At 46.7% G+C, this 27,949-nt stretch overlaps 2 pseudogenes; one reads left to right on the top strand and one right to left on the bottom strand.

Moving 5' to 3' along the window:
- LOC136551701 (uncharacterized) overlaps positions 1–26,767 on the bottom strand; it is a 33,062-nt pseudogene extending 6,295 nt beyond the window's left edge.
- Positions 18,285–20,741, top strand: LOC136551700 (protein STRICTOSIDINE SYNTHASE-LIKE 10-like; annotated as a pseudogene).
- Positions 26,768–27,949: the final 1,182 nt, after the last annotated feature.

Below are 27,949 nucleotides of genomic sequence, written 5' to 3' on the forward strand. Positions count from 1 at the left end.
GGCGGCTCGGGTTAGGGCAAGGTGAGATGTGGGGCAAAAAAAGGTACGGCAGTGGTTAAATAGATCCCCCAATGCAACAGATAAGGAAACAGAAGAAGAGTCCCAAAGTCACGTGAAAACCACTAACCGGACGCTCCGGTGGTTGCAACCGGACGCTACCACCCAGCATTCGGTCGATTCCAGAGAGGTCCAATTCCTTTGGAATTGGGACCAGACGCGTCCGGTGGTCCATGACCGGATGCAGGTAGGGTCCGGTCTATACAGCCTGTTCCTTCTCCAAATGACCAGACGCTGGATCCCTTCCTGACCGGACGCACAAACGCAGCGTCCGGTCACTCCTTCAGCAGCAGTTCACCTCCTATGAACTGACCGGACGCTGGACAGCAGCGTCCGGTGCACCTTTTCTAGCAAATCTTCAAAGTTCCTCCACGCTGCCTGTTCCCAATCAAGTCCCAACTTGAATAAGATTCAACTAAACACCAATTGGGACTGATATGAGTGACCTCTCTCAAACCCTCATATTTTTTCAAAATATTTTGCCTTAGGCTATAATTCTTTTTAAGAAAATAGGCAATAAGAGGGCAAATGGAACAAAACAACAAAACATCCATGTATATGCAGTACTATGTAAGTAAATCTAGTTGCTTGTCAAGTTTGATCCAAGGTTAAGCTTCTTCACACGCTTTTCGGCGGTTATCTTAACCATGTTAGACAAGCCCGATATGCATTGCCAAAAATTAAACATGTTGTATATTACAATGAATGCAAGGGACAACACAAGCTCAATTTTTAGTGAAGTTACTAAAATCAAGCACATTGAGCTCATTCCGCAATCTACAAAATGTAGCCTCATCTAGCGGTTTAGTGAAGATATCCGCTAATTGATCTTTGGTTCTTACACCTTCTAGTGATATATCATTTTTAGCAACATGATCTCTTAGAAAGTGATGCCGGATATCTATGTGCTTGGTGCGAGAGTGTTGAACCGGATTATTTGCAAGTTTTACCGCACTTTCATTGTCGCACAAAAGAGGTACCTTTTCTAGAACTACACCATAGTCTAGCAAAGTTTGTTTCATGTATAAAATTTGTGCACAACAAGCACCCGTGGTAATGTATTCCGCTTTGGCGGTGGACAAAGCCACACTGTTTTGTTTCTTGGAGGACCAAGACACAAGTGATCTACCAAGCAAATGGCACGCTCCAGATGTGCTTTTTCTATCAACTTTGCATCTGGCGTAATCTGAATCGGAATAGCCAATTAATTCAAATATAGCTCCTTTAGGATACCAAAGACCAATGCTTGGTGTGTGCTTAAGATACCTAAGGATTCTTTTTACGACAATTAAATAAGTTTCCTTAGGACTAGCTTGAAATCTAGCACACATACACACACTAAACATGATGTCGGGCCTAGATGCGGTTAAATATAACAAGCTACCAATCATAGAATGGTAGAGAGTTTGATCAACCAGGTTACCTCCTTCATCTAGGTCGAGATGTCCATTGGTAGGCATTGGTGTCTTGATTGGCTTACATTCATCCATCTTGAATCTCTTGAGAAGATCTTTTGTGTATTTCTCTTGAGAGATGAAGATGCCTTCTTTTATTTGCTTGACTTGAAAACCAAGAAAGAATGTAAGCTCACCAATCATGGACATCTTGAACTCCTTCGACATCAATTCACCAAATTTTTTGCATGAGTCTTCATTTGATGATCCAAAGATGATATCATCAACATATACTTGACAAATGAAGATATGCCCATCAAGCTTCTTAGTGAATAGTGTGGTGTCGACCTTCCCAATGGTGAAGCCCTTCTTAATGAGGAAGTCCCGAAGGCGCTCATACCAAGCTCTTGGGGCTTGCTTAAGCCCATATAGTGCCTTGGACAACCTATAAACATGATTAGGATATCTAGGGTCTTCAAACCCAAGAGGTTGATCAACATAGACTAGTTCATTAATAAAGCCATTTAAAAATGCACTTTTCACATCCATTTGATATAGTTTCATTTCATGATATGATGCATATGCAAGTAGGATACGTATGGCTTCTAATCTTGCAACCAGTGCAAAGGTCTCTCCAAAATCCAAACCTTCAACTTGGGAGAACCCCTTTGCAACTAGTCTTGCCTTGTTCCTCACAACAACACCTTGATCATCTTGCTTGTTGCGGAACACCCACTTTGTTCTAATGACTCTTGCACCTTTTGGTCGCTCTTCAGGAGTCCACACTTCATTACGAGTGAAGTTGTTCAACTCTTCATGCATGGCATTGATCCAATCCAGATCTTTAAGAGCTTCTTCTACCTTGGTAGGCTCATAGCAAGAGATAAAAGAGTGATGAGCAATAAATGAAGTTTTTGAGATCGAGTCATTACTCCCTTTGATGGACTCCCTATGATGAGATCTTGTGGATGATCTTGTAGGAGAGGTGTATTTCTTCTATTGACCACTTGGGGAGGAGGCTATGGAGCATCAACATCTTGTGCTTGTACCACCATTTGCTCATGGGAGATATGAGTATCTTCATTTTCTACTCTTCCATCTTTTTCACCATCTTGTGGCACACTTGATGAAGAGGGTTGATCAATGACTTGTACATCATCTTCATCATCCTTTGGCTTCATGTCTCCCACCGGAATATTCTTCATAGCCTCCCTTAATGGTTCATCACCTACATCATCAAGATTCTCATGTGCTCCTTGGGAGCCGTTAGATTCATCAAATTCCACATCATATGTTTCTTCAACCAAGCCGGTGGCATGATTAAATACTCTATATGCTTTGGACTTTGATGAGTAACCAACAAGAAAACCAATATCACAATGTCTTTGGAACTTCCCTAGGTGTTGCCGCTTCTTGTAGATGTAGCATTTGTAACCAAACACCCTAAAGAAGGAGACGTTCGGCTTCTTCCCATTTAGCAACTCATAAGGTGTCTTGCCAAGGAACTTTTGAAGGAATAGGCGGTTGGATGCATAGCATGCGGTGTTGATTGCTTTCGCCCATAGAGCTTCGGGGGTGTTGTACTCATCTAGCATTGTCTTTGCAAGAGTGATCAAAGTCCGGTTCTTCCTCTCAACTACACTATTTTGTTGAGGAGTATAAGTTGTGGAGACTTCATGCTTGATCCCAACTTCATCACAATAGGCTTCAATGTTTGTGTTGTCAAATTCTTTCCCATTGTCACTTCTAATCTTTTTGAGCTTCACTTCAAATTCATTTTGAGCTCTCTTGGCAAACTTCTTGAAACAAGATGTAACTTCAGATTTGTCATGAAGGAAGAATACCCATGTATACCTTGAATAGTCATCCACAATCACAAGACAATAGAGATTCCCTCCCAAACTCTTGTATGTTGTTGCTCCAAATAAATCCATGTGTAGGAGTTCTAGCACTCTTGTGGTTGACATGAAAGCTTTGGTTGGATGAGTATTTGCAACTTGCTTGCCGGCTTGACATGCACTACAAAGCTTGTCCTTTTCAAACTTCACATCCTTCAACCCTCTCACCAAATCATTCTTCATAAGCTTCTTGAGTGAGCTCATCCCAACATGAGTAAGTCTTCTATGCCATAGCCACCCAAGTGTTGTTTTGGTAAATAGGCAAGTCTTTAAATTTGCATCTTTGGAGGTGAAGTCCACTAGATATAAGTTGTTGTATCTAAATCCATTGAATATCACTTGATTGTCATCTACCTTGGATACAACAACCTCTTTCTCGGTGAACAAGCATTGGAAGCCAAGATCACACAATTGCCCAACGGATAGCAAGTTGAAGCTCAATGAAGCAACATAGAGCACATTGGAGATGGAATGATCATTTAATATTGCCACTTTGCCCAATCCTTTAACCTTGCCCTTTGAGTTATCTCCAAATGTTATTTTCTCTTGTCCATCTACCTCTTCATCTAGTGAGGTGAACATACAAGGATCAATGGTCATATGTTGAGTGCAACCACTATCAATAACCCAATGACTTCCACCGGTCTTGTAGTTCACCTACACACATGAGATTCAAACTTTAGGAATCCAAACTTGTTGAGGGCCCTTCACCTTCTCAACAAGTGACTTAGCTACCCAAATCTTCTTAGGCCTATTCTTATTAGGGGGGCCTAAGAACATGACTTTCATCTTTCCACTAGAATCTTTTCTAAGCATGTAGTGAGCATTGAAAGCAAAGGGTCTAGCATGCTTGGGCAAGGGTTGTGGCGGTGTAGTTTGACACTCATGAGCAAAGTGGCCTTCTTGTCCACACTCAAAACATCTCTTTGGCTTTGGCTTTGGCTTTGATTGTTGTTGTTGAGCTTGAGCCTTCTTCTTCTCTACACTTGCTACATATCCAATGCCACTTCTATCCATCTTCATGATGGTGTTCATAAGTAGCTCACTTTGGAGGTGCTTGCCTCTAGCAAACTTGCTCAACCCAATCTTGAGATGCTCTTTCTCCAACTTGAGCTTCTTATTTTCTTCATTTAGAGCATCATCTTTCTTCTCTTCCTTGAGCTTCTTGTTTTCTTCTTTGAGTTTCTCATTCTTAAGGATCAACTCTTTGTCATGATCAAGAGTTTCTAGCACAATGATGTTGTGGCTTTTCATCTCTTCAAGATCTTTCATGAGCTTCTCATTATCACTCTTGAGCTTGACATACTTATCAAAGTCATTGCACTCAACCACTTGCTTGCCTTTGCTACTAGATCCATGCTCAATGCTCTCAACAATTAAATCATCACATGAAGTAGCTATATCAATCTTGACAACATAGTTAGTAGCATCATGTGGCTCATTTGGTAAAAATTCTTGAGCAATGATAAGAGTATCATGATTAATCTTAAGAGTAGTGTATTCATCTTTTAGCTTGTTGTGACTAGTGATGAGCTCATTGTGCACCCACTCAAGTTTATCATGTTTATCCTTAAGCTCTTTCTTAGAAGATTTGAGCTCCTTGAGTTTGGATGATATAGCATCATTAGTTTCTCTAAGCTCATCATTAGTCCTTTTCCAATGTATCACACTTAGCTAAGAGTGAATCATTTTTAGCATCAAGCTTTTTATTTGTAGCTCTACTCTTTCTAATGATCTTAGTGTATTTTCTTAGTATTTTGACAAGATCATCATATGTAGGTGAATCATCATCATCGCTATCGCTATCATCATCACTAGCTTGCTCATCATCACTACTATCATCACTCTTAGTTACCTTGCGTTCACCCTTGGCCATAAGGCATAGGTGTGTAGAGGATGATGGCAATGGTGGTGGTGAAGATGCAAGATCAATAGCAATGGCGGCCACCTTCTCATTGTCACTATCATCATCGGATGATCCACTTGATGAATCAATGTCCATGAGCCAATCACCGACAATGTAGGCCTTTCCACTCTTCTTCTTCTTGTGGAAGTCCCTCTTCTTGCCATCTCTCTTCTTGTATGGCTTGTTCTTTTTCTTCTCATCTTCATCTTCATTGCTTGAGTCATCTTTCTTGCCCTTGTTCTTGTTCTTGAACTTGTCTTTCTTGGGCTTCGCGCATTGATGAGCTAGATGGCCAAGTTCGCCACAATTGTAGCAATCCATCGCGGAGATTGGCTTTCTTCTTGAGCTAGTGAAGAACTTCTTCTTGCCGTCAAACTTGATGCCACTCTTGTTTAGCTTCTTTAGCATCTTGGTGGTCTTCTTCACCATGAGAGCAAGACTTTCTTCATCATCTTCTTCATCACTTGAGCTCTCATACTCAAGTCTTGCTTTGCCCTTATCTTGGCTAGCTTTGAATGCTAAGTCCTTCTCTTTCTTCTTTGTAGAGGATGAGCCATCTTGTGGCATGATGTGCATGTACATCTCATGAGCATTGATCTTTCCCAAGATTTGTGTCGGTGTAGCGGTGGAAAGATCACCTTGATGTAGCACGGTCATAATGTGCCCATATTTGTCAATGGGAAGGACACTCAAGATCTTTCTCACAACGTTGGATGGTGACATTTGAGTAAGTCCAAGCCCATTGACTTCCTCTACAAGAACATTTAAACAAGAATACATCTCATTAGCACTTTCATTGGGAAGCATCTCAAAAGAATTTAGCTTTTTAATCACAAGATGACAGCGTTCCTCACGCTCACTCTTGGTTTCCTCATGGAGCGCACAAACGTCCGACCATAGTGCATGGGCGTCTTTGTGATTCCTTACATGGTTAAACACATCTTTGCAAAGGCCTCTAAAGATGGTGTTTCGAGCCTTTGTATTCCATTTTTCATAGTTAACCTCATCGCCTTGTAGGTTAGTAGCATCCTGAGGTTTTGGGAAGCCTTGAGAGGCGGCTCTAAGAATACCAACGTCTAGAGCTTCTAAGTACGCCTCCATGTGGATTTTCCAATATGGAAAGTCATCTCCCACAAAGATAGGAGGAGGTCCATCCCCGTGAGACATCTTGCTCTAAGCGGTTAAGCTTAAAAACATGAGCACGAGGCTCTGATACCAATTGAAAGGATCAAGATGCCCAAGAGGGGGGGTGAATTGGGATAATTCTAAATTTTCTTGCAATAATCAAATCCTACGGATAGCCCAATTAACCCCTTGTGCCTAGAAAAGTGTTTCTATAAAACTAACGCACAAAGGACTTGCCACCTATGTTCCAAACTTACTCTAGCATGGCAATTCTATGAAGTAAAGACAAGTATTGAATTGCTCAAAGTAAATACTCAAAGTGAATGCTCAAAGTAAATGCTCAAAGTAAGGAGAGAGAGGAATGAGGCGATGTTTTGCTGAGGTATCGGAGAGTCGCCACTCTCCACTAGTCCTCGTTGGAGCACCCGCACAAGGGTGTAGCTCCCCCTTGATCCACGCAAGGATCAAGTGCTCTCTATGGGTTGATTCTTTGACACTCTGTCACGGCGAATCACCCAAAGCCGCTCACAACTTGAGTTGGGTCACCCACAAGCTCCGCCGGGTGATCACCAAGCTCCTAATCACCACCAAACCGTCTAGGTGATGGTGATCACCAAGAGTAACAAGCACGAACTCTCACTTGACCACGCGAAGCCTAATGAGAAGATGGATGCACACTTGGCTACTCTTGATTCACTAATGAGGCTAGTCTCTTGGATTCTCAAATCTCAATCACCTCACTAGAACCTTGCTCTTCTTGGCACTCACAAACATGTTTCTCAACTGTTGGAATGAGCAAAAGTGACTCCACACACGAGTGGAGCTTCTATTTATAAGGCAGCCTAAAAAACAAACCGTTATGAGCTTCTGTGGGGTGACCGGACGCTCCGATCATGTTGACCGGATGCTCCGGTCAGTTCAACCCATGAACTAGTAAAAATGTGTTGACCGGACGCTCGTAGGGTCCGGTCAGCACTGACCGGATGCGTCTGATCACATTAAACCCTTACTGGACTCGAACGGACGCTGAACCCTCAGGGTCTGGTTAGTACTGACTGGACGCGTCCGGTCGTAGATTCCCGTCTCTAGAACCTTACTGGAGTCGACCGGACGCTGCCTTTCAGTGTTCTATCACTTGACCTCTCCAGCGTCCGGTCACACTGAACTCAGACAGCTGATCAAATGAACTAACCGGACCCTGCAGCCAACATCCTGTCGCACCGGGGTCAGTGTCCGGTCAGCATTTGACCCTCCATTCACTTCCAACTCTCGAACATGTGTGAATGAAGTTTGCTCCAAAGGATCTTAGGCATTTGTAGGAGCTACCTAGAGCAAGTTTTAACAAGTGTGCACCACACCTAACTCACTAGACTGAACTAGGTCAAGCTACCCATCCATACCCCCCTTAATAGTACAGCCAAAGGAAAAACAAAGTCCTAAACTACTCTAAGTGTCTCTCCAACTCCAATCGACACTTAGAACTAGTCATCCTTAACCTTGTCGTCCATCCTTTGAAAACCAAAATGATTTTCATCGTAGGGGCATGACAACTTTGATTGCCCAATCGATCTCCATTACCATGACCTAACTTAATTGTCTCTGCAAAACACACGTTAGTCATAGTAATCTTGTATTGTTATTAATCACCAAAACCCAACTAGGGGCCTAGATGCTTTCACATACCTTTTGGAAGATCGGACCTAGTCAACATCAGTTCTCCCCCAGAGGGGTTAGTTAGTTAGATAGGTTGGATGATCATTATTGTAATCGAAGGACAAGTGTCGACCCTTGTGTTTCATAAAAACAAACTCTTCATTTTGGTTCATTTTATTGAATTTGTTCTTCATCCCTTTTTATGTGCGAAAAGGGGCTCACGTGCTCTGACCCTTCCATTCGTTAAGACCGTAGCGCCCAAGGTGTAGAAGAGAAACTCTTTTTACGCTGGTGAGCAAAGACACCATAGCTGCCGAGGCATAAGTTTCTTGTAGTCCGACCAGGTTTGCCCAGTTGTTTGTTTCCACAAACCTTTCCACTAGGTTAAATGTGAGGAAGAGGTTGGGCACGGTGACTATTTTATAAAGGGTGTATTTATACCCATCAGGCCCTGAGTGAGACCCGACCCCTTGCCATTGCTGGGTCGGGTGTCACTAAAGATCGAGGAGAGGATAGCGAAACAAGTAGGAGAAAGAGTCTCTTGTATTCACAAGTACCCTCTCCCTAGGATCTGAGCTATCGTTCTATGACCACGCATTCGGTCTCCTAGTGAGTCCAACTTTCTTTGAGCCCCCACGCATAGCAGGGGTCTGGTCGAGGATTGGCTCATCTTCATGATTGTCGCCCCATCCATGGTTTCCGCAACCGAAGGGGTTGAGGTAATGTCACTTGCCATGATGGCTTGAGTGACGCTCTCGGTGAGCTCGCTAACGGCCATGTTCGAGTGGAATCTAGGTCCATCGTTCATGATGGGGTCAGCAAAGCCCTCACATGGCATTCCACTTCTCCTTAACCTGCCTTCCAATAGATGCCCTCTCAATGGGGATTCTATGGGCTTGGCTGAAGGTTAGGATCGAATGAGAAGGTTGAGATAACCCTATCCACTTCTAGGTGGGTCGAGCGAAGGCCGCTGGGGCTAATCTGTGTTTTCTCCCCTAGCTCTTGTTCGACGCGAGGTGGTCTCGGGCCCTCCGTGGGCCAGCCTTCAAACCTCGGTCTCCCAATTTTAGTATCAGGCAGCTTGAGCCCCCGAGCCCCACGGGACTCGGTAGGGGTCAGTCGTGTTTCATGCATCACCCCGTCCTTGGTTTCTGCAAGCGGAGGGGCTGAGCTAATGACACTTGCCTCAATGGCTCAAGTGTTACACTCGGTGAGCTCACTAACGGGCATGTTGGAGTGGAATCCGGGTCCGTCGTTCATGACAGGGATGGTAAAGCCCTCATGTGGCATTCCACTGCTCCTTAACCCCGCCTTCCAACAAATGCCCCCACAATGGGGATTCTATGGGCTCAGCTGAAGGTTAGGATCAGATGAGAAGGTTGAGATGACCCTGTCTGCTTCTAGGTAGGTTGGGTAAAGGCCGCAGGGGCTCATATGTGTTTTCTCCCTTGGGCCCTTCGCAGGCTGGCCTTCGAACCTTGGTATCCCAATTTTAGGATCGGGTGGCTTGAGCCCCCGAGCCCCGTGGGGCTCGATAGGGGTCGGCAGTGTCACGCTCGATGAGCTCGCTAACGGGCATGTTTGAGTGGAATCTAGGTCCATCATCCACTAACAGGGGCAGCATAGCCCTCATGTGGCATTCCACTGCTCCTTAGCCTACGACTTAGGTGGCCTGCTAGCCTTCCCTCAATGGAGATTCTGTGGGCTTGGCTCGAGGTTAGAATTGAATTAGAAAGATCGAGATGTCCTTGTCCACTTTTGAGCGGCATCGGCAAGGCCGCTGGGGCTCATTCTTGGTTTTCTCCCCTGGCTCTATTTGATGTGAGGCAGCCTCGAGCCCTTCGTGGGCTAGCCTTTGAACCTCGGTCAGTCGCCACTCATATCGAATGAGATGACTACCACTTCGTGACGTGACGTGAAGCATTGTGATGCGGCAATTGCATATGCAATGCTTGGATGTATGGGATGAATGTATGGATGAATGGATGAATGAATGCATGTATGTATGAATGCATGCATGAGAATGGATGAATGAATTATCATGCAATGGAAAAGAAAAGTGGGGGTCGGTAAAGTTACCTCGATGGCTCGAGTGACGGATTCGGGGTGCTCTTTCCGGATATGTCTGCATGGGGTCTGGGTCTGATGTCTGTGACGGAGCCGGCATAACCTGCATGAGGTATCCCAATACTCCCTATCCATCTCTCGGTAGTGGCCTGAGCCATCCGATCGACCTAGGTGACCTGCTGCCCTCTCCTCGATGGAGATCCCATAGGTGGGCCCCTCCAAATCATGTTGAGAAGGTGGAGGCTAAAGCTCGGGGTGCAGGGACAAAGACTCTGATCACGCCGGTGAGCAAGGACGCCGTAGCTGCTGGGGCATAGGTTTCTAGCAGTTCTGAAAGGATCAAGATGCCCAAGAGGGGGTGAATTGGGCTAATTCTAAATTTCTTTGCAATAATTAAACCCTACAGTTAGCCCAATTAACCCCTTGTGCCTAGAAAGTGTTTCTATTGATCTAATGCACAAAAGTTTAGCACCCTAAGTTCCAATCCTACTCTAGCATGGCAATTCTAGGAATGTAAAAGACAAGAATTGAATTGCTCAAAGTAAATGCTCGAAGTAAGGAGAGAAGGAGGAACACGGTGATGTTTTGCCGAGGTATCGGAGAGTCGCCACTCCCCACTAGTCCTTGTTGGAGCACCCACGCAAGGGTGTAGCTCCCCCTTGATCCGCGTAAGGATCAAGTGCTCTCTACGGGTTGATTCTTCGACACTCTGTCGCGGTGAATCACCCACAACTGCTCACAACTTGAGTTGGGTCATCCACAAGCACCGCTGAATGATCACCAATCTCCCAATCACCACCAAGCCATCTAGGTGATGGCGATCACCAAGAGTAACAAGCATGAACTCTCACTTGACCATGACAAGCCTAATGAGAAGGGTGGATGCACACTTTGCTACTCTTGATCTCACTAATGAGGGCTCTCTTTGGGATTCTCAAATCTCAATCACCTCACTATGACCTTGCTCTTCTTGGCACTCTCAAGGATGTTTCTTAGCTGTTGAAATGAGCAAAAGTACCCCCACACACTAATAGAGGAAGTATTTATAACATGGGCTGAAAAATGAACTGTTATGTGCCTCTGCGGGGTGACCGGACGCTCCGGTCATGTTGACCAGACGCGCCGGTTAGTTCACCCCAAACTCCAGTGTTTAAAGTGTGACCAGACACTGGTTAGTGTCCTGTCAGCACTGATCAAACGCGTCCGATTGTGATTTTCCCTCTCTAGAACCTTACTGGAGTCGACCGGACACTGGCCCTCAGCGTCCGGTCACTTGACCTCTCAGCGTCCGGTTGCACCAGATGAAAACACCTTGGTCAAATGAACTGACCGGACCCTGAGCCAGCGTCCGGTCACACCAAAGCTAGCGTCTTGTCAGTATTTGACCCTCCATTCACTTCCAACTCTCGATCAAACGTGAATGAAGTTTGCTCAAATGGATCTAAGGGCTTTTTAGGAGCTACCTTGTACTAGGTTTAGCAAGTGTGCACCATACCTAACCCACTAGACTCACCTAGGTAAAGCTACCTATCCATACCACCCTTAATAGTATGGACAAAGGAAAAACAAAGTCATAAACTACTCTAAGTGTCTCTTCAACTCCAATCGATACTTAGAACTAGTCCATCCTTAACCTTGTCGTCCATCCTTTGAAAACCAAAATGATTTCCATCGTAGGGGCATGATCACCATGATAGCCCAATCGATCTCCATTACCATGACCTAACTTAATTGCCTCTGCAAAACACACGTTAATCATAGTAATCACGTATTGTCACTAATCACCGAAACCCAACTAGGGGCCTAAATGCTTTCAGGTTCGACCAGCTTTACTCAGAGTTTATTTCTGCACACCCTACCTCTAATTTTTAAACATAAGGTGGGGTTGGGCATAGAGAATGTCTATAGAATAGCCACTCTTGCCAGCCCCCGAGCAAAGCTCGACCCCACCATTGCTAGGGTTAGAGGCTCGGTAGCGAAATTAATGCACATAAAGTAAGGGTGGCCTATGTCTCGACAGCGGCCTTGAGCTATTCGATCGACCTAGGCGTTGCGACGGTACCACGGCCATCGAGTAAAAGTGATGGGTTTGGAGAGCTCTTACCAAATATGGTCGAGCGGGATCTGGGTCCGTCGTTTGTGATGGGGTCAGTATAACCCACGTGGGGCATCCTACTGCTCCCTACCCATTTCTCGGCAATGGCCGAGCTGTCCGATCGACTTGTGTTACCTGCTAAGACAAGACTTTCCTACGGGGATAGAGGACGAGAGCATCCCACGCAAGAATTTAGTTGGGCAGGTAAGCCAGGCGGAGAACTTGTAATAAATGGACAAGCTCTTAGATTTTGTTATAGCAAATAGCTTTTTAGCTCATCTCCCCTTTTCGTATAAAAAGGTTAGTGCATTCTGACCCTTTTCGTCGTTAAGGTCATAAAAGCTCGGGGTGAGGATGAGCCAATTCTGATCATGCTGGTGAGCAAAGGCACCATAGCCGCTAGGGCGTAGGTTTCTCGCAGTGCGACCAGCTATACTCAGAGCTTGTTCCCATATCCCTAGCTCCTAGGTCTTAACATGAAAGGGGGTTAGGCATAGAGAATGTTTGCTAGGCTTACAGACTCTTAAATGCGCACGAGCTCTTTCTGTGGCTAAGGCCAAAAAGCCCGAGGTGCGGAAAAAACTCTGATTACGCTGGTGAGCAAAGACGCTATAGCCACTGAGGCATGGGTTTCTCATAGTCCGACCAGTTTTACTCTGCGTTTGTTTCCGTAATTTTGCTTTGGGGTCTTAATTGTGGGAAAGGGTCAGACGTAGAGACTGTCTACCGAATAGATATGCTCTTATTAGCCCCCCGAGTGAGGATTGACCCCTCGCCGTTGCTTGGGTCGGATGTCACTAAAGGTCAGGGAGTTCAATAGCGAAACTGTTAAGAGAAAGTGTGCGTTTATTAAGGGTAAAAGTGACATAGCTGCTCGATATTCCAGACATTGGTGAAGACCTCGCCATTGATGGTCTTGAGCTTGTAGGCACCTGGTCAGAGCACCTCCGTGATGACGTACGGTCCCTACCACACGGGGAGAGCTTATGGTGGTCCTTGTTGCTCTAGATGAGATGGAGGACCAAGTCTCCGACGTTGAAGGCCCGACCCCACACTCGACGGCTGTGGTACCATCGCAACACCTGTTGGTACTTGGCCGAGCATAGGAGGGCAACATCGCGCACTTCATCTAGCTAGTCCATGGCATCCTCGAGGGATGCCATGACTCCCTATTCATCGTACGCTCTGACCCATGGCACTCCATAGTCGAGGTTGGTCAGGAGGACAGCCTCAGAACCGTAGACTATGAAGAATGGCGTGTAGCCAGTGGCCCGGCTAGGGGTCGTCCTTAGGCTCTAGACCACCACAGGAAGTTCGGAGACCCATCGTCCGCCGAACTTGTTCAACCGGTTGAAAATCCTAGGCTTGAGGCCTTGTAGGACCATGTCGTTTGCACGATTGACCTGCCCGTTCGTGCGGGGGTGTGCCACGATGGCCCAATCGACCCAGATGTGGTATTCATCGTAGAATCAGAGGAACTTCTTCCTAGTGAACTACATGTCATTGTCCATGATGATGGAGTTTGGGACTCCAAAACAATGTACGATGTTGAGGAAGAACAACATGGCCTGCTCATACTTGATCACGGAGATCGGCCGAGCCTCTATCCACTTTGTAAACTTCTCTATGATGACAAGCAAGTGAGTGTATCCCCTAGGCACCCTTTTGAGGGGTCCGACCAGATCGAGCCCCTAGACCGTGAATGGCCATGTGATGGGGATCATCTGGAGTGCTTGGGCTAGGAGGTAAGTCTACTGAGTGTAGTACTGACACCCTTCATAGGTGCGCACAATCTGCTCGGCGTTGGCTTTGGCGGTCAGCCAGAAGAAGCCTCGTCGGAATGTGTTTCCAACGAAGGTTCTAGGCACAGCATGGTGATCGTAGACTCCACCGTGGATATCACACAACAAACATTTCCCCTGTTCGATGGGGATACAGCGCTGTAGGAAACCGGTGCGGCTTCACTTATAGAGTTCACCCTCCACAAGAATGAAGGACTTGGCACGACGCGTGAGCCATCATGCCTCCATCTTGTTCGTCAGCAGCGCCTCACAGAGGAGGTAGTCGAGGTAGAGCATCCTCCAGTCAACCAGAGGGTCAGGCTCCATCGCTGGGTCCTCTTCGAGCTCCATGACTTCTGGGTTGGATGGAGCTGACATCTGGTCAGCCCCTGAGCCCTGGGCATGCGGACCATCATCGGCTCATTTTGACCCCTCATAGTGAACCAAGGGCTTATGCAGATCGCTGGCGAAGACGCCTACTGGCATCGGCTCTTGACCAGATGCTACTTTTGCTAGCACGTCGTTCACCTCATTGAGACGCCTCAGAATGTGGTCGAGGTCGAGGCCATTGAACTTATCCTCTAGCTAGCGGACTTCTCGATAGTATGCAGACATCTTGGCGACACGGTAGCTCGACTCCTTCATGACTTGGTCGATGACGAGCTGGGGGTCGCCCCGGACATCGAGGCATCGGATTCCCAACTCGATGGCGATAAGCAGGCCATTGATGAGCACCTTATATTTGGCCACATTGTTGAAGGAAGGGAAATGGAGGCGAACCATGTACCTCATACGTACCCCGAGGGGCGAAACAAAGATCAGCCCCACACGTGGTGCCTTTCTTCATCAGCGATTCGTCAAAGTACATCGTCCAGTACTCTTGGTCGATGACTGCTGGTGGCATTTGGACCTCGGTCCACTCTGCAATGAAATCAGCCAACACCTAGGACTTGATGGCTATCCGAGAGGCATACATAATGCCCTAACCCATCAGCTTGAGTACCCATTTCATGATTCTTCCCGTGGCATCCTGTTTTTTTGAAGGATGTCACGATCGTCACCGGATGTGATTCGAAGTAGTGGCGCAGCTTCCTCTTGGCGATGAGGACGGCGTACATGAGCTTCTAGATTTGGGGGTAGCCGGTCTTAGAATCAGATAGGACCTCGCTAATGAAGTACACGGGACGCTGTACTTTGAGGGCGTGCCCTCTTCTTCTTGCTCCGCTACCAAGGCGGCGCTGACTACTTGCGTGGTGGCCGCAATGTAGAGTAGAAGGGGTTCTCCATTGGTCGGAGGAACCAGGATCAGGGCCTTCATTAGAAGCTGCTTGACTGTGTCAAGCACTTCCTGGGCCTTGGACGACCATTCGAAGTGGTCGGTCTTCTTCAGAAGTCAATAAAGGGGGAGACCTCATTCGTCGAGGCACAAGATGAAGTGGCTAAGCATGGCGAGGCATCCTATAACCTGTTGTACCCCCTTCATGTTCTGAATAGGGCCCATCCTTGTGATGGCTAAGATCTTTTCTGGGTTGGCTTCGATGCCACACTCGGAGATGATGAAACCGAGCAGCATACCCCTTGGGAACCTAAAAACACACTTCTCAGGGTTGAGCTTAATGCTGTTTGCTTAGAGTTTTGTGAAGGTCTGCTATAAGTTGGTCAGCCTATTTGGACTTGACCACGATGTCGTCCACATAGGCCACAACGGTCTGCCCGATGAGGTCCCCGAAATACTTGAGCATACAACACTGGTATATAGCTCCAGTGTTCTTCAGACCGAACGACATTATGACAAAGCAGAATGATCCGAAGGGGGTGATGAAAGATGTCGTGAGCTGGTTGGACTCTTTCATCGTGATTTGATGGTACCCGGAGTACGCATCAAGGAAGCAGAGGGTTTCGCACCCTGAGGTAGAGTCGACTATCTGGTCTATGCACGGTAAAGGAAACAGATCCTTTGGGCATGCTTTGTTGAGACCCGTGTAGTCAACACACATCCTCCATTTCCCACTCTTCTTTCATATAAGAATGGGATTGGCTAACCACTCAGGGTGGTACACTTCCTTGATGAATCCGGGCGCCAAAAGCTTCGCGATCTCTTCACTGATGGTCCTGTGTTTCCCCTCGTTGAAGCGATGCAGGCGTTGCTTCACCGGCTTGGAGCTTGGGCAAATCTTCAAGGAGTGCTCGGTGACTTCCCTCGGAATGCCCGACATGTCTGAGGGTTTCCACGTAAAGATATCTCTATTGGCATGGAGGAAGCCAACGAGCGTGCTTTCCTATTTGGAGGAAAGCGTGGGGCCAATGCGCACCACTTTGCCCTCGAGGCTGTCGGGTTCCACTGCTTCGAAAGACCTGGTCGATCGCTTGGGGTCGGGTGCTTCTTTAGTGACCTCCTTCCTGATGGCCGCGAGCTCTCCGAAGGCGATGATCATCACGGCGTGATCGTAGCACTTGACCTCACATTTATAGGCACGCTAGAAGGAGGTGCCGATGGTGATGACCCCACCTAGACCCGGCATCTTGAGCTTTAGGTAGGTTTAGTTGGGGACAGCCATGAACTTCGCGTAGCATGGTCGTCTCAGGATGGCGTGGTAAGTTCTGTGGAACCCAACCACTTCGAAGGTGAGGGTCTCCGTCCTATAGTTGGATAGACCCCCGAAGGTGACGCGGCACGACCTGCTTTCTAGGCACGATGCCGTGGAAAGGTGCTCCGGTCGCCTGGACGCGAGCTCGATCGATGCCCATGGCGTCGAGCGTCTCGGCGTACATGATGTTGAGGCCACTGCCTTCATCCATTAGTACCTTTGTGAGCTGCTTCATGTCGACAATCGAGTCAACCATGAGCGGGTATCTCCCTGGTTGCTGGACGCTCTCCGGGTGGTCGGTCCGGTCAAAGGTTATGATAGACTCTGACCACCGAAGGAAGGTAGGCGTGGCCGACTCAGCTGTATAGACCTCGCGGCGCGCGAGTTTCTGGCAGCGCTTGGAGTCGTAGGCCGTCAACCCTCCAAAGATCATGAGGCAACCGTCCGGGGTCAGAAAGTTGTTGTCCTTCCCCTCGATGTCATTCATGGCTGGGTTGGGGTCCTTCCTGTGATCCCTTTTGTTGGAGCCCCTAGACAAGAACCGCTTCGTGAGGTCGCAGTCCTTGTATAGATGCTTGACGGGGAAGGCATGGTTCGGACATTACCCCTCGAGCAGCTTCTCGAAGTGGTTCAGAGTGCCCTCCATGGGCTTCTGACCCCCCCTATGGTCGGTGGCGGCCACGAGCGAGCCCTCGCGCGCTGCTTGTTCTTCTTCTTGATGGGATGGTTGGAGGTGCATTCGCCGACGTCCTCATCCTGTTTTGCCTTGCCCTTGAGGCGGCCGAAGATCGCTCCGACCGCCTCCTCGCCCGAGGCTTGGCTGGTGGCGATGTCAAGGAGCTCCTTGGTGGTACCTGGGGCCTTATGCCCTAGCTTGTGAACCAGGGACTCACAGATGCTCCCAGACAAGAAAGCTCCTATAACATCGATGTCGGCGATGTTAGGTAGCTCGTTGCACTGCCAGGAGAAGCACCGGATGTACCCACAAAGGGTTTCTCTAGCCTTCTGTCGGCAGTTCTTGAAATCCCATAGGTTCCTAGGGCGCTTGTACATGTCCTAGAAGTTCCCCACAAAGATCTCCTTCAGGTCCACCCAACTTTGGATTCTGTTGGGCGGAAGGTGTTCCAACCATGTTCGCGTCGAATCGGCCAAGAACAATGGAAGGTTGCGGATAATAAAATGATCATTATCCACCGGCTTGTCAGGCAAGCCGATAATCCTTGAGCCATAGTCTCAAATTATTCACAGAACATGAAAAAAAAACAATTGTATAGTATACACCATCTATAATCATTTTTGTACTAGCAATTGGGTATACACACCATGCTCTATATTTAACGTTGATTTAGATGGGACTTTGAATGGCGATGAAGCTGGTTGGGATCAGTTGGAGGGGGTGGAGGGGGTGGATTGTCGGAGACATGATGCATGTCGGACAAAGCGAATATATATATGGTCGGCAAATGTCGCTAGCCTCTGTGAAGCTTGAAGAAATTTCGCAGGATCCTTAACTCCTTGCGCTTTTCGTTCGGGGGTGCCAGGAATGCAGAAACTGAAAATGGCGAGCCTTCAATTATACGTAGGCCACCATGATGCCGATTTAATATCATCAGCTGCGAACTGTATCCTGTGCACAACAGTGTTCACTGCACCCTGACCTGACAACGTCTATAAAAATGAAGAAACTGATCGAGCTGCTGCATGTGTGGATTACTTGAATTCTGTCAGTGTTCAGCTGCCCGATCGAGCGAGCGTAGCACTGTCGGCAGTTACCCCTGCGTGCGTGCCGAGTGCCGTAGAGCACGACGGCCACAGCTTGACATGGCGGCGGCTGCGGCTGCCACTCGTTCACTGCATTCCTTCCTTGCGCTTCTTCTCCTGTTGCCTGCGGCTGCGGCTGCAGCGTCGTCATCGTACGAAACCAAGTCCATAGATCCTGGACTCGTCGTGATGACGCTGCCGGAGCCGGTGTCCGGGCCGGAGAGTCTCGCCTTCGACGGGCGTGGCGGCGGCCCATACTCCGGCGTCTCCGACGGCCGCATCCTCCAGTGGCAAGGTCGCCTCCGAGGATGGACCGAGTTCGCCTACAACTCCAAGCACAACTAAGCTATCGAGCGTGCGTTTCATCTTCGTTTTGCATGCGTGCACATTCAACAATCGAACACACATGTACGGTTCACACGATTTTTAGATTTTTACCCGTGCGAACGTCATGCGCAGGAGCGTGGCGTTGTGCTCGCCGGACAAGAAGCTGGTAGTGCCGGAGAGCCTGTGCGGGCGCCCGCTGGGCCTGCAGTTCCACCGGCAGTCCGGCGACCTTTACATCGCCGACGCCTACCTTGGGCTGCTCAGGGTTGCCGCGCGCGGCGGGCTGGCGGAGGTCGTGGCGACGGAGGCCGGCGGCGAGCCGTTCAACTTCCTCAACGGGCTCGACGTTGACCAGTGGACCGGCGACATCTACTTTACTGACAGCAGCACCACGTACAGGAGGAGGTACGGACTAATTACCGGAGTTGCATTGCATACATAAAAACCCATTGGCAGCAAGGTGAAAAGCTAGGGGCCATTATATTACGAACGTTTGCATAGCATCCATAAAAACCCATTGGCGGCAGCAAGGTGAAAGGGGCCATTATTCATCAATGGTAGGTACTCCATCCATCTTAAAATAGGAGTCATTTTCGTTTTTGGAGAAGTTAAACTTTTTTAACTTTAATTAATTATATATAATACGTAATTAGTATCATTAGATAGACTGTTGAATATACTTTCATAATAAACTTATTTAGAGATATAAATGTTGCACGTATTTTATACAAACATAGTTAAAGTTAAAAAAGTTTGACCTACACATATCTCTAACACCTTTTTGAGACGGAGGGAGTATACGTAGTGCTCTATTGCCCTAGCTAACTGGCAACAAGAAACTAGAAACGCAGTTCACATAATAAACATCAATAAAGCACTTGTTGTGCCGTAGTAGCCTCGTAGGTCCTCCAACGACTTTGTGTGATAAATGACTCGAAGTTACGTTCAACACCGTAGCATGCATATAACAACAGCAACATTCGATAGATGCTAATATTCTTTGTTTACCTATATTCGGTAAAGTGATGATGTATGAAAAACATTTCGGAAGCAAATATGGGAGTTGTTTAGTAGATTTTTTGTTCCAAAAAAGGCTTGTTCACAATTTTTTTCCCAAAATATCTATTCCCCTGCCGCCCCTCCAATTTTCGTTAAGAAGGTCATATCAACTCAATTAATTTTATTTTGATTATTATTACTTGACCTGCAGCATCTCAGATAAGCTCGTGGAATAGTATCTCTATCTGACAGTTATAATGATCCCAGCGGGAACCAACACTGATGCCAACCTCAAATTGCAATGCATGCAGCGACTACATGCTGGTGGTGGCCCTGGGCGACGAGACGGGCCGCCTGCTGCGCTACGACCGCCGGACCCGCCGCGTCGCCGTGCTCCAGGTGGGCCTCTCCTACCCGAACGGCGTGGCGGTGAGCGCCGACGGCACGCACGTGGTGGTGGCACACACGGCGCTGGGCGAGCTGCGGAGGTACTGGGTCCGCGGCGCCCGGACCGGCACGTCCGAGACATTCGCGGAGCTGCCCGGGTACCCGGACAACTTGCGCGCCGACGGCCGCGGCGGGTACTGGGTGGCGCTGAGCAACGGCGTCGCGGTCGGCGGCGGTGAAGCGGCCGCCACGGCACCCACGGTCGCCGTCAGGGTCTCCCGCGAGGGCAACGTGACGGAGGCCCTGGACGGGTTCAGCTTCGTGTCCGTGAGCGAGGTGGCCGAGCGGGGCGGCGCGCTCTGGGTCGGGTCCGTGGACACGACGTACGCCGGCGAGCTGAAGCGGCGTACCAGCTAGTGCTTCGTCTTCTCCAACTGCCGTGCACGCACCGTTCTGTCATCAGGGAATGTCATATGCAATATGTGCATGCATATGCATGTGGTGGCATCAGCAGCGTGCTAGACATGTAATTGGACTGTACGTACCTGTGCTCTGGATAGGTGTGCCTGTGTGCCATGTCGCCGTAGCTAGCATTCGTCGCAATCGTGGATGTGGACTCCGTTTTGTGTAACGGTCAGTGGTTAGTCGTTGGGAAAATTGGTTGGGTAGCATCGAAAGATCGCGATCTCTGTAAAATACCACTGAAAGTTTACGCCCTCGTAAAATACCGCTGAAAGGTTGGACTATGAACTGAAGTACCATTCCGTTAAAACGAAGTCACGGAGCTGTTAACTTGGACACAGATATCCCAGTGAGAACCAAATAAACAGCAGTATGTGCCCCATCATTTAAACATAAATGAACATGTTTATTTCAGTAGCAATATAAGCACATTTCCGCACATACATTTTAGCACATATGAAGACATTTAATATAGGGATTCCTTTAATATAAGCACACATGAACACGTATATTCATAACACCACTTCTCAACAACCATTTCTCAACTGAGTACTAGTTAAGACAGCAAAGGGGACAGGTTTGCTAACACATACAGTAGTTTAACACATGCATCCATAGTCTAACTACATCATAACAGTAGCACAACACATAGCATTTGCACTAACAAAGCCATTACTTAGCCTACGATAAGCCTTCTTGCAATTCCTCCAGGAGATATGTCTGCTGTTGCCCTGCTCCTTATTGTAGGTCTTGGACTGAGAGGACTAGTGGAAGCTGTCATTCTTCTTGTTGTTAGCCATGGACTAACATGTGATTGTGCGACTAAGGAAGTAGAAGGTGCAGATACTTTCTTGGATTTTTTAGAGCTTTTTTGCAGCTAGATGTACTGCTCTTTTCTTTCCTTTTCCTACACATCAGTAAAGGTATCAGCCATATTTAATAAAAGATCATGTTACAACAAAAGTACATGGATCAATTTACCTTGAATTAGTAGGAGCTGCCGGTGGCAATTCAACAACGAGTTCAATAGGCGGCTCACTACAACCCTTCTCAATATGCCCAAACTAAAAGCATCATTTGCATTGGTAAGGACCCCTTTTTCCTGGCTCACCCTTACTTTTGATCCTCTTCACTCTTGGCCTTCCTGTAGACCTTTCAAGCTTCGGAGGCACCATTACAAACCCGGGATCAACAATAGGCCATTGTGACTTGTCAACCATTGGGTTGACCCCAAACTGATAAGTAGCCTTGAAACGTTGAAATTAGTAGTAATCATGAATAAAGTCCTCAAGTTTAATTTGTCTAAGGGAACCTATAAATGCTACAACATGAGTGCAAGGTTTCCTAGAAATATTCCACTGACCACATGAACATGTCTTGCTTTCAAGGTCCACAGCATGCCTCCAAGGATAGTTGTCTTTAGTCAATCCAGATATCTCAGCCTTGAGACCAACACTCCCCTTAATTGTGTATTTCAAGTTTCTACTCTTCATCTTCAGCTCATTTATAACACTAGGAAGAATTGACCCTTTAAGTTTGTTAGCTATAAGTTGTCTCATAGCTATCTTTTCCACGATCATACCCCTAATTGTGTCCACGAGGATATCCATTGGGAACCCTTTGGTCTCTTTAATCCAGTTTGTTGAAGGACTCTGATATGTTGTTGTTCACATAATCAACCTTGCACTCCCCTGAGAACTTAGCTCGAGACCAAAGATGTTTGTGCTCTGCTTGCAAGTAAGGAATTGCTGTTGGACAATTCTCTCCAATTTTGTCCCAAAGCCATTGATACCTCCTAGTACTACATGCCCAAGCACAAGGCCACATGTTCTTTAGCACATCTCCATCAAAGTGCTTTCTAAAATTATGCATGAGGTGCCCAAAACACTCCCTATGCTCATGTCACCTTGGAAGACATTATGGACTGCTTTCTTTAAGCCTTTGCAAGCATCTGTGTGTATTGTGAGTCCACATGGAGTTCCAATTGCTCTCTTCAATTGCATCAGAATCAATGTCCAATCAGCTTTTGTCTCCTTGTAAAAAATTCCATACGCCACCGGATACATCCCATTATGTCCATCAATTGTTGTTGCTGCAGCTAGCTGTCCATTATATTTAACTGTGAGGTGAGTAGAATCAACCCCAAGGAATGGCCTGTGTGGCAGAACCGCCTAATCTAATGCCTCCCAGGAGTACTTGTCTTCCATTAGACACTAAGTACTTAAGAGAGAACACTAAACTATGCAGTTCCATCGAGCACACCCCAAGTAAGAACTCAAAAATCCACATTTTTCTATCAGGATCATGAATGAGAGAATAAAGATTACAACATTCTTAAGTCATTTCTTACATCACTTTACTACAGTAACAGAATATTACCTCAATTGATTATAACAACGGAATGTAACAATGTTATCAGAGTTACAGAGGAAGCAAAGATTAATTTAATGACATGGTAGAGCATTAACATAGTGGACATTTATATACAAGAGATGCTAGCAGATTTTACATATTTTCTTATAAAAACCTTTAGTGAGGGTTATAAATAAACACTACGGTCGTAGCGTGAAGGAATCCTCTTTGAGCTCACCAGGAGGTTTCCACACACAAGAGTCAGCTCTAAGTATCCTCCGATCACTTGCAACAGGGGGAATAAAACCTTGAGTACTCGATTGTACTCAGCAAGACTTACTCGGCAGGAGGAAAATAAAAGACTCCAAGGATATGCAATGCTTATTTGGCTTATGGATTATTGCATCTACGGAAGCATTACTAAACGTGCGTCCTTATATTCAATTTTATTAGCAATCATCATTAGTTCATTAACTAACCATTCTATGTAAGCACCTAAGCTACTTTTCAAGCAGGTGGTAACCAATCAGAACCATTTTATCACCTTTCAAGTTCTAGTTCTTACTATGGTGCTAGACCATATCCAAGTCTTACCGTCTCACAAAAACGGTGATTCACAAATCAATGTATCCCAGCTGGGTACCCCGAAACACATGACCCGCTTACGCCCAAGCACAAGCAAGACTAACCCATTCCACTCCTATTACGGGGTCTAGGTCCCCGTTAAAACATGGACTCCAAGCCCCCACACTTGAGCCCCGGTCTCAATATGGTGCTTAGACCTCCACCTTTCCCCGCCTCCAATTAGTCGGTCCGAAAAGAGCCGAAATCTATGACAAGAGCGTAACGAGCCTTCTCGCTCCCATAAGTAAGTATGTGTTCAGGATAATAAGTCTGTGACTGGATTACCATCCACAGCAACGGACAATCCTCAATCGACATAGGCGGAACAAATACAACCCGAGCCTCGATCGAATGCCTAACCAAGTCTAGATCCCAAGTACCATTCTACATGGTCTCCAATTATCATCCTGATATATATATATTCCATGTGATAGTAATATGATAATAACAACAATAATATCTTTCCTATCTCTCATGAGTGACAGATAATCACTCGACTTCTACCGGATCCTATAGCATAACAATCTACACGATCACGACATACTAGTAGGATTTGTAGGATAAGGATATATATATATATATATATATATATATATATATATATATATATATATATATATATATATATATAAGTGGTTTTCATTCAACTCCTTAAAATTTAATGCACAAGCATAAAATAAAAGTGTAGAATAATAGGGGTTATGCACCGGGGCTTGCCTAGGTAAGATATAACCAAAAGTTAGCACTCCATCATGGTGACACGATCATCAAGGCACCATCCTTTCTGCTACTCCAGTCGACTCCATGATCCATCGTTGTTCCTATTATGATATACGTGGATGCAACGCAGAGGCGCAATTAATCAATGATAACCACAACTCTATGATTATGCCTCTCAAGCCAACGAGCTAGCTCTAACGACTAACATACTAGGCTACATACCATGTTGTTGAGCAATGCTTTGTCTTTGGAAAATGTTCTAGTTTTAAAATCCCAAGGTGTTTTGGTATTTTATTGATTAAATATATATTTTTGAACTAGGGCTTATTTAGCTACCTTAGCAAACTAATTATTATGTAGCTACAAAAATTACAGTGAGCACCTAATAATGTGAGGAATTTACTGTGAAAGTTTCAGAGCCAACACTATTACCATTTTATCACAAAAAATCCTATAAGTTTATTTCTTATAATATTAAGCATCTCAATTTAATTATATAACTCCTAAAAATATTATAAAACTATGTGAACAAAATATACTAGTAGATAGATCATGATTTTAGAAACTTAACAAAATTAGTTTCACATTTTTTAGTTAACTACACAATTTTATATTGAATTTACAACTTTATCTTAGAAACTAAATTAGAAAATGCTTAGAAAAGGAAAAGGGCTGGTGGCCATCGATTCGGCCCAGTAGCCCAGTCTGGGCACGGGCGCGTGCACGTCGCAACGGCCCAACGCAGCCCAAGGCTAGGGAGTCCATGCACAATGACGGTTTTGCAGAGAAGCCCCTGAGCTTCGAGGTAATAGTACGACTACCATATGTACAGTTCCCATCGGCAGTGGCTTTGCGACCAAGCCCACGGTTGTTTTTGTCCTCACCAAGGACAAGTCCCTGGAATCCCAGTGGTCGCCAGCCATGACCCGACGAGGGACGACAGTGCGGGGATATGACCGCATGAGTGTGGGACAGGCGGCGCGTCGGTTAGAGCTTGGATGAAGCCATTGAAGGTGTGCCTACATGTGGCCTCACGCACGCAGCAGCACGGCATCGTGACATAGTAGACTACGTACGACGTCGAGCTCGGGCTTGGTAGGTGGGTTGTGCGGCTAGGAACAAATGCTACCACGGCCAGGTGAGTCGGAGGGCATGGGACAGCACCACGAGCAGTGGCGTGGCTCGAGACAAGGAGGGCAGCGGGTGGGGTAGCCACGAAGTAGGGCGGCGGTGGCGGCCAAGGGGTGAGTGCCGAGGCCATCAGCCAGCAGTAGGCATCGCAGGCGAAGGTGGCCAAGCCATGACCACGCTGCAGCCAGGCCGAGGGCGACCACCCTCAGCCTGCACAGGCACACGCATGGCCAGAGGCAGCCATGGCACGCACCGAACATGGTGACCACGCACTCCCAACCGAACGGCCACACACGTGCTAAGCATGAATTTTAAAGCATCAAAGCCAACCGCTTAGAGCCTGGTTGAGATTAAAATAAGAGTTCAAGATTCTAGTAGCCACTAAGGGCTTCTCGTCCGAGCAACGAGCATGGCCAAAGAGTGAGCATTGATGGAGATAGAGAGGCATCAATAGGAGCTCGTCGCACTGAACAACAGTTCACAACCGAAGCTCGAAACAAGATCGACAGCGCATTCTAACAAAGTTAGGGCAATTTCTGTGACGCCATGACAACTCCAACTCATCCGTGGACTTCACCATGTTAATGAACTCACTTAGAGGCAACTAACACTATGAAATAATGGAGCTAGTGCTTAAGTGTTTTAGCTAGAATTCAATTGCTAAAATATCATTGTCTACAATACTTTTTTGGATTTAGAAAAGGGCAAGGGTTCAGTTAGGACTAAACAACGACTAACACTTTTGTCACAATTTTTAAGAGGCCTAAACCCTATCAATTCCAACCAACAAGTATTTCACGCAATAGTTCATACTTCATACTAACCCATTGGAGCAAAATGCTTAGGCACTATTTAACTATTTTGCTCAATATAATTCGCCAAAAATAACACTTTAACTACAATTTCAACTTCTTGCTGATTCAACGAGAAGTTCCATTTAAATCACGGATTCGATGTTTGAGCTCCCAAAAACCCTAGTTACAATATTCACTTCCGAAAATTACAGTTGCATTCTTATCTACCCTATTCGCTCATCATTTTACATAAACACTATACACAAGTTATATCTTATTTTTGTTTACCAAGATCGCTTTCCCATTTCATACGTGTTCTAACTTGTTAAAAATTCAAAAACCCGTTCGGCTTGATTTCCCCGAGACCTTAACTTAGGTGCTAAGTCAGCTCATAACACCCGAGGTGTTACGGCCTGCAACCAGCAAGAAATCCATTCACACATGCTTTGATGACCATAAACATCCTACAAAAATTGACTCGACCATCCTTTTTGTTATTCTTGCAATCAATCTCTACTATGCTTCCAGGACACATAGCTTCAAACTCAGCTTTGAAACTCCATAACATTCTAAAACTTTTGCCCCATGTGCCATGTAGGCCTTTTAGTGCAAGTTGCCTTCCTTCCCACACCTTATTATATGACATTTTGATCGGGAACTGTCTTTCAAGCTCAACTTGCAACTTCTTTTGCTCCCAACTCTAGAGTACACTTGAGTACCTCTGTTGCTCTGTTCCCTATCCACGCTTTGCTATCCTCCTTAGCCCTCACTTGGCTGGTTCTAGCACATGCATTGGTGTTTCTAGTAAACAACAACGAGTAAATTTGTATTATTGCGCGTTTGGCCCAAATGGTGTGCTAAGAGGACGCATGGTTTATACTGGTTCGGGTAGAATGTTCCTACATCCAGTTCATTGCTGCTACTCATGTTACTAGCACTGAAAGTTCATAGTAGGGGTTACAAATGGGTGAGATAGGGACAGGTTCCAAGTCTCTGGTGGAAAGAACGAATGGGTACCGAGGGCTCGGTCACTGCTCCGCTATGTGTTCAAGGTTTGATGCTAGTGGTCTTGATCTGATGCGGTGCGATGCGATGATGCCCCTTAGTGGGGTACCCTGCTTTCCCTTATATAGGCCAAGGGAAAGCACGAGTTATAATGGGAGAAAAGAGGAGAACAAGGGACCGAGGAAGTCCTTTAGGGTCTCTAGGCCTTTCTTTTCCTCTGTGCGGCCCCACTAACACGGCAGGTAGTGACAGGGACAGCTCCACATTGGGCACCTATCCACTGACAATGCCATGCCCTGGCATTATCAGTGGGTCATCACATCCCACTCTGCCTTGGTGGGTAGTGCGGTGAACCAGCGTGCTGATCAGCGGCCATATAGGGAGTAGGTAGCATAGTGACCGCGCGTCCATTACTGTGGGCGATGTGAGTTCCCTAGAATGACATATCCTAGGGATGGGTCATGTTGAGATGTGACTGCTCCCTGCATGATGCCAGAAGTTTGACCTTGGGTTATACTTTTTGGCCCGTAGTGGTTGGTGGCGGCGTGAGCTTCTGTTAAGAGCCATGCCTGAGGGATCGGACAAGATGGAGCCAGCCCTCAGACATTGGGGCAGTCAGAGCCAACCCTCACACGCCGGGTGAGTTGGAGCCATCCCCCAGGTGTCTGGTGAGGTAGAGCCATCCCTCAGACATCGGGTGAGGTGGAACCAATCCTCAGGGGTTAGCCAAGGCGGGGCCAACCCTCGAGAGGTTGGACGAGGTGGAGTCAACCCTTAGGGGTTAGCTAAGGTGGAGCCAACCCTCGGGGGTTGGATGAGGCAG

This window comes from Miscanthus floridulus, chromosome 4 (genome assembly GCF_019320115.1).
Source record: "Miscanthus floridulus cultivar M001 chromosome 4, ASM1932011v1, whole genome shotgun sequence".
In the NCBI taxonomy this organism is placed as follows: domain Eukaryota; kingdom Viridiplantae; phylum Streptophyta; class Magnoliopsida; order Poales; family Poaceae; genus Miscanthus; species Miscanthus floridulus.